At 42.0% G+C, this 8,213-nt stretch overlaps 1 pseudogene; it reads left to right on the top strand.

The window, feature by feature from the left end:
• Positions 1 to 1,157: 1,157 nt before the first annotated feature.
• LOC123108234 (probable disease resistance protein At1g61300) lies at positions 1,158 to 7,162 on the top strand (annotated as a pseudogene).
• The last annotated feature ends 1,051 nt before the right edge of the window (positions 7,163 to 8,213 follow it).

The following is an 8,213-nucleotide window of genomic DNA, read 5'->3' as shown; positions in this document are numbered from 1 at the left end:
TGGATGTGGGCTACCGCGGCGTGGTGGTAGCTCATGGCGGTGGTCTGGTCATTTCACGGCGGCGGCTGGTCTCCTCCGGCATCGGCCGTCGGTGAGCAGCCTTTTTCGACCTTCGATTCCTCTCCTCGTCGTCCGGGCTCTACCCTTGTCATAGGGCTGGACCGCTCCCAGTTGCGGTCCATTGCTCGTCTCGCGCCCGTGGCTGCGAGACCGAGCTCGTCTCGCACCCGGCAGCATGACCGAGCTCGTCTCGCGCCCGGCAGCAGGACCGAGCTTGTCTTGCACCGGTGCAGCAGGCGGGTGATGGAGGCCATTTTTGGGCCGGCCCTTTGGGTCTCGGCGCCGGGGGCCGTCCAGGGGTGTGTAAAGGAGTGACCTTTCCACTCGTCTCTTTGGTTGGGGTAGCAATGGGTCTTGGGTGCGGTGCTGTCAAGGTCTTGGATGCCGGGGTGGTGGCCCTGGAGGTGGTAGCCCGGTGCTCATAGGCAGAGCCCATGGCTTGGTGCTGCCCGGTGACCACGGCCGCGTGGGCGGCATGGTGGCAGGGGTGTGGCGTTTGGTGGCGGTGAGTGTTTGTTGGGGTGAAAACCTGTTCTATCCTCGGACGGACCGGCGGTGGCGTAGCGCGTTACCTTCTTGAAGGCGTCGTCGCGGCATTCACCCGTCACCGTGTCACTCCAGGGGAAACTTTGACCCCCGGGTCAGGCAGTGGCAGCGTGCTAGCGTCGTAACCTTCTTGGAGGCGCCACCTTGGAGCTCACGATTCGTCATATGCGGCTTCATCTCTTCGCGGTGGAGGTCCCCGATTGCTCCTGTAGTGTTAGGGGTGGTGTTGCTGCGCTCAGTGCCTATGTATCCCTCCTTGGGTGTGTGCGTGTGTTGTCGTGGGGTGTGTTTGTACTTAGGCTGTGGTTGATCTGTGCTTTATATATAAAGCGGGGCGAAAGCCTTTTTCGGTAAAGTTAGTGTGGTTATTGATTTTTTTCTCACAGATCCATGTTTTCCTAAACAACAAAACAGAAGATTGTTTTCTGTTCTATAGTTTTTACTTTCATGATTACACGAGTAACTGGGGAACTAGGTATATTGGCCTCTTAGTCCTAAATTACATGCTCTGCTCTTGTTTCAAGGGCAATACTCGCCATACGTAACTGTTCATGGGCCGCCAAGCTAGTACTGCATGAAATGACCTCGAGCACATGCTATCTCATGAGAACGAACAGCCAAGGGCCTTGCCATTATCACTTTTGGAAGACATCACACATGGTTTCTCTAAGAACAATCAAATTGGCTGCGGTGGGTCTGCGGTGGTTTATAAGGTAATACAACTCTCAACTGCCCTCGGTTGATCTGGAAACTCAAGTTGATGCTAAGAAGGCTCTTGCGACTTGCAAGGAAGGCTTGAGAATGGGATCGTTGCTGTGAAGAAGTTGTATGAACAGCTTGATATTCCTGATAATAATTTCAACAAAGAGATTCGTTGTTTGATGAAGGTGAACCACAAAAATATAGTACGGTTTTTGGGATATTGTGCTAACATACAAGGCGAAATGGTAGGGTACAACGGAGATTTTGTCATGGCAGATGTACGTCAAAGATTGCTCTGCTTTGAGTATATACATAAAGGAAATCTTGATGAGTATATCAAAGGTATGTGTGGCATGCAACTTTTGTTTCCATTTTAATGAATATAGTAAAGGTTACTGAGTTCAAGTAGCCCACACATGTAGTGAGTAGTGACACTTATGTTGTCGTATTCTATCTAGCATTACAAAATATTAAAACTATACTTTCTTTGCTTCCATCTCATTTATAGATGCATCCTATGGACTTTACTGGATAAAGAGTTATCAGATAATAAAAGGTATTTGTGAAGGTTTACATTACCTTCACCAAAATCATATTGTTCACCTAGATCTCAAGCCGGCAAATATTCTGCTGGATGGAAATATGTTGCCAAAAATTACTAACTTTGGGCTGTCAAGGTGCTTTAATGAAAATCAAAGTCGAGCTATTACCAAAAATATGGCTGGAACCTTGTAAGTTGGGAAAGCCTCGTTAATTCTTTTTTATATTAAGTTGTAATTGCATTCTTCTTCTTTTACCATCGGCTTATATGACGACATTTTAATGCAGAGGGTATATGGCAACAGAGTTCCATAGTGGAGACATGTGCAAAATCACATACAAGTTGGACATATATAGTCTTGGTGTCATAATTATAGAGATGCTAACCGGAAAGAAGTGGTATCCGGCATATCCAGATGTTGATAATGTAAGACAATATTTGTAGTTCTCCCATATGATAACGTTTAGACATCCCTCCAAAAAGGGTAAATGCTAGATTTTAAAATATCTCTAGGAAGATACTCCCTTCGTCCCACAATATAAGACATTCTTGCAAGCTAAGGGCATCTCCAATGTTGACCCACAAACGGTTACCGCGAATGTCTTTTTCTTGTCCGTACATGGTCCGCGGACAAGATGCGGGAGCCGTTCATCCAATGTTATTCTCAAATTAATCTGGTTGAGAGGAGAGGGGGACCATGCATGTGAAGAGAGGGAAAAGAGGGGAGGACCACGTGGTTACTTTTGGTTGGTTAAGTGGATGTCGAGACTCCCGCAAAGCCGCACACGTCTAGGATACCGGAATCCATAGTTTCTGGCTGCTAAGCGGACATATAAGGGCCCCCGTTAGATGGCAAAATGGTTCGAACACTATGGTCCAGACACATAAGGGAGGTTTGAGGGTCCGCTTTGGAGATGCCCTAATATAGCTTGCAAAAACATCTTATCTTGTGGGACGGCGCGAGTAAAGTTTTTAAGAAGGCATTACATAATATCATTCTTCAAAGTAGATTAAGTATAACTAGGAAGACACCATTTATTCCTACTTTTTTCAATGGAACATGGAAGTGAAATTTATATGTTGCCAGATCTTACAAAACTCAATGAAGCCTTGTCTAAAATTCATCAACGCCACTTCTTTTTGTCTACATCATGAAGAGAGTAAGAGAATATAGGCAAGACAAAGTGTAACACTATATCTTACAATTTACATTATATCCACTAGTAAGATCAAACCAAATCGCAGAACACATCAATCTTCCCAATATGGTAATGAATGACAAAAAAATTGGAGGTGATAGGATGATTTGTTCTCGTTAGGTAGAACAATTGTAAGTGGATTTTACCTATATGTTCTCAGGATGTGCAATATTGTACTTCTACTTTTCTATTGCTACATGTGTGGATGAGATGCGCTTATTGGTACAATCCTTTTATTTTTGGAAGAATTGTCTTGCTGCTCGAGCTTCAATTGATGTGGTCAACAAATCGATATTCTTTTGTTGATTTGTGTATTGGTTCGTGAGTAGAATAACTTATTTTATAGCACGGCGGAATATTTTTACTAGAAGTACACGGTTTCTTCTATGTGGCTTTATAAGATACTTCACCCGCACAAAAAAGATACTTCAGAAATTTTCTTATATGAATTTACAGTTTAAAACTATCAAACTTGCGTGTTCCATCCAAACCATCCATGTCCAACTAGTAACCTGCCAAGCCAATTTCATGATTGGAGTATGGCATGATTTTACTGCCGTGAGAATATTTGTATGTTGTAGTTAAAAGTAAAGGACAAGTATGGATTAAATCTACGCACCTCATGCAATGTGTTTTGTTCCCAACCAAGCTATTGAGGTGATTGTGGACAACTAAAGAGACATTCCTTCGTAACATGTGCTAGCTAAATGATAATAAGCATGGTAATAATTGCAAAATTTATATGTTCATTGATTTGTAAATTGATATGAAGTTATGATCAAATGATAGTACTCACGACATTTGTTGGGCCTAGGGGTGGAAAGTGGTGGTTTAGTAGGACGTACGACGTGCCATGTTGGTTGTGCTACAACTTGGTAGGTTGGCTCAGGTGAAGAGTAAGATTACTCTACTCTTAGTTTTAGAATAGCATCACATATACATACCTAGGTATATTGACCCACTTTAGAGCCATGTCAATTTCGTAGTAACATGCTACAATAATTCATCCATACTTTGACATTACTTTAGTCTACTAATAAATGCTAGAACTATAACAATTTGTTTTAGTTATAAATTGATCATATATAGTATTATTATCATATTAAAAGATGATACTTTTGGTGAATTGGTTTATCAAATGCCATATTTAAATATAGAGAAAATGAGACATTTTACTATATGTATGTCTGCAGGTACATAATGGTTCACTATACCAGGTATAGTGAAGATTTTTTTGTACATATCTAACACACTTCAGTTTCATATCTAAATAGGTACTTGAAATTTGGAGGAATAAGTTGGGGAAATCACAACGGGACATGCAATTGAAGCAGATACGATTATGCATCGAGCTAGGGATAGAGTGCATTGATGGTAACCAAGAGAACAGGCTAGATACATCACATATAATCAATAGGCTTGATGAAATAGAAAATACATGCATCATGACTGGTGTGAGTTGTTCAACAATACCAATGGTAACTTCATTCGTGGAATGTATAACTCAACTTAATACGAACTTCGAGTATTTACTTACATGTGTACACTTATGCCTTGAAGGTAGAAAAAACTTGCGAAAATATGGAGGATGCCACTGACAACTTGCTTCTGAGGAGGAATATTGTTCTTCTTATGAATGATAGTGCCAAGAAGAATGTTACTGCTGAACAAGGGTCCACTAAGAATCTTTGTGCAGCACAGGAATGTCACAATGATAATCTTCATATTGTTGCAGTTGAGTCTCATACCTCTATGTCTGTAGAGAATCATAACTGTCAAGAGGCCGAAGAATGCCTCAGTGATAATCTTCATACTATTGCGGTTCAGTATGATCCATCTATGTCTGCTGAGGAACGCAACCTTCAAGATGCTCTCCAGTTCATTAAGGATTATCTTGTGGGAATGGTTGGAATATGGGGTCCAGGTGGAGTGGGGAAAACACACCTTCTGAACAATATCAAGAACTCACTTGATGGAGACATGACCTTTAACTATGTGGTGCAAGTGATAGCTTCAAGGGGGTGTTCGGTTGAAAAGATCCAAAATGACATTGTACGTCAGCTTAGATTGAAGAAAGGTGGTAATGTGGAATCTCGATGCCATGTCATTTTTGACTTCCTAAAGAACAAAAGCTTTCTTGTATTGTTGGATGACCTTTGGGACCAAATTGATCTGCAAGCAGTTTGCATACCATATCCACTTGGAAGTGCAAACCAAATCAAAAGAAAAGTGGTGCTCACAACAAGATTAAAAAAATTGTGGTCAAATGGAGGTGAGAAAAGAGTTTAAAGTAGTGTGTTTGCAGGAGGATGAGGCATGACAGCTATTCCAAGATAAGCTCGGCCATGAAACTCTTTATGGTCCTCGCATTCAAGCTCTTGCAAGAGAACTTGTTAAGGAAATGAAGGGCTTGCCATTAGCTTTGATAACTGCTGGTAGGGCAATGTATGCAAAAACTGATACAGCCAAGTGGGAATATGCCATCCAACATATGAAACTGTCATGTTGTGATAATGATGATCCATTGGATATGGAAAGAGTTGTTTTTAGCAATGTCAAGTTTAGTTTTGATAGTTTACGAAACAACATTTTGAGGGATTGTTTCTTGACTTGTGCATTGTGGCAAGAGAATCAGAAGATTCCCAAAGTAGAGCTCGCTCAATGCTGGATTGGCTTAGGTCTGGTGGATGAGTCAGATATTCAAAGCTCCTATACAAAATCATATAGTTTGATGGGCGAGCTTTTAGCTGCATGTTTGTTAGATGTATGTGGAAAATTGGGTAATCATGTTAAAATGCATGATGTGGTTCATGACATGGCTTTATGGATTGCTTGTGGCTGCAGTAAAAACAATGGCAAGTGGTTTGTCCGTGCAGGAGTTGGCCAGTATGAACATTTTAGCATTCCTTGGAGCCAAGTTAGATGCATCTCATTGATGCGAAATTCTTTGTCAAAACTTCCTCCTGTTGGCTCTAATCCTACTCGCCTGAGGATGTTATGCCTTGGAAATAACCGGTTGCGTGAAAGCATAATATTTGAAGAAATCAAGAAGTTCACTTCACGGACATATCTAAATTTGCGCTTCAACAATCTGATGGGGATACCTGAAGCAATTTGTTTTTTGGCAAACTTGGAACACCTTGATTTGTCGCATAATGTTGGTATAGATGAAGTGCCTCACTACTTTGGGAACCTCATTAAGCTCAAGTTCTTGTACCTCGAATCGACTAGCATACAAACGATACCTGAGGGGATCATATCTAGCTTTCAAGAATTGCAAGTAATAGACTTCAGAACTTATTTTGTAAGTCGAGGTTCCGAGGACTTTCTTTCTAGAATGCTTCGAGAGTTGGACACCTTACCCCACTTGAAAGCAGTTGGTATTAATGCATGTCGCTTTCATCAGTATGAATTATTAGAAGAATGCGCTATCCTCCCAATCAGGTATTTAAATCTGCAGAAACTCGAGACATGTGCACTTTTCTTTGATATTCTATCATGTGACTTTGCACAAAGGTCCTTGTATGAACTGCAAATTGGAATGTGTGGCATGAAGGAAATAATACTAGGACCTGAGTCTGCACGACCAAGCAACTGCTTTGGTATTCTCAATCAGGTTATTTTGGTACAATTATCAGACTTGGTAGAAATAATTTGGATGGAAACTTCTCCGGCATCTCTATTTCCAACGCTCACCTGTTTGGAGGTGGAGTTCTGTGGAAAGCTAAACCACCTCTCTTGGTCGATGTATCCGCCTTGCCTCGAAAAACTCGTGATAGGTAACTGTTATGGGATGCAACAAGCATTTATGCGAGACCCTGGTGATAATATGTGCAGCGGACAAGACAATTCAAAAACATTTCCCTGCCTCAAATATCTTAGATTTATGTTCTGCTGATCACTGGTCAGTATTGCTGATCCCGATGTGACATTCCCATCCCTAGAGCAACTGGCGATTCATGATTGTTCAGAGTTGAAGAGGCTTCCTTTCAAATCAGACAGCTTGCCACAGAAACTGCAGGTATTAGAGATTGATGTTAGATCCTGGGAGAGATTGGAATTGGAAGAAGGCGTCAAATCTTTCCTGCGACCTATCCTTAAATTTGAAGAATAAATACCATGAGCAATCTGTCCATTCCAGTACATGTCCCTTTATTGACTCAGCAATGATAGGCAACCGTACATCATTATACACTCATCTGGGGACTGTTAATATAGTGTCATGTAAAATGCTTCTTTTGGCTCCAGAGTTGTATCCATGCTTTTGTTTACACCTTGACATGTTTGCCTGGTTGGCAGGAGTATGTAAGTAATTCATAGCGATTTGTTGGAGCTTGGAGGTGCTTTCCTTTGTGTGTGATCTGATAAAACAAGCTATGAACTAAATGTGTACAATTTGTTTTCTTATTTCACGGTTTTTGAAATTTGCAAGTGCTACAATTTGACTGGGAGCACATCCTTCTAGGTAAATATTGGTGCTATGTTATGATGAGGGCACATGGGCCGCGTCTGGTTACATTCTCGGTGGAGTCTGGCCCAATGAAGCCTGTTGAAGTGTATACAAGATCTGGGGCATGTTCTGCATGCCGTTTGGTTGGCTGCATCAAGCCTAACTCGCATCCTCCCTGTAGTGTAAATTGCACTAGGCCGAGTCTGCATCTGAAAAAATGGTCGATCTGAGCGTTCCTCGCGAGCCAAGCTGAGAGCGCTTTAAGATTCATGCGGGCTAGTTTCTACATGCGAGCTAGATAACCAAACAACTCACTACTTAAAGCATCTCCAGCCGCGCCCCCAACAGGCCCCCTGTAATGCCCACGATGCAGCTATATCTCCCACATGTTGAAGCACGACTTAGAGGCATAACCGCATTGTAAGCAATGTCGCAAGTGGGGTAATCTTCACACAACCCATGTACTGAATAAGAAAAGAGATACATAGTTGGCTTACAATCGCCACGTCACACAATAGCATAAATATAACATTACAATCATCCAGGTATAATCAAGGTCCGACTACGGAACCAAAATAAAGATAAACCCCAAATGCATAATGTCCCCGATCGCCCCAACTGGGCTCCACTACTGATCGTCTGGAAAGGAAACGTAGTATCGTCCTGAGTCCTCATCGAACTCCCACTTGAGCTTAGTCATATCTCCTGGAATGGT

This window comes from Triticum aestivum, chromosome 5A (genome assembly GCF_018294505.1).
Source record: "Triticum aestivum cultivar Chinese Spring chromosome 5A, IWGSC CS RefSeq v2.1, whole genome shotgun sequence".
Taxonomy (NCBI): domain Eukaryota; kingdom Viridiplantae; phylum Streptophyta; class Magnoliopsida; order Poales; family Poaceae; genus Triticum; species Triticum aestivum.
The sequence above is the reverse complement of the archived record's forward strand: the minus strand, read 5'-3'. Positions and strand labels throughout refer to the sequence as shown.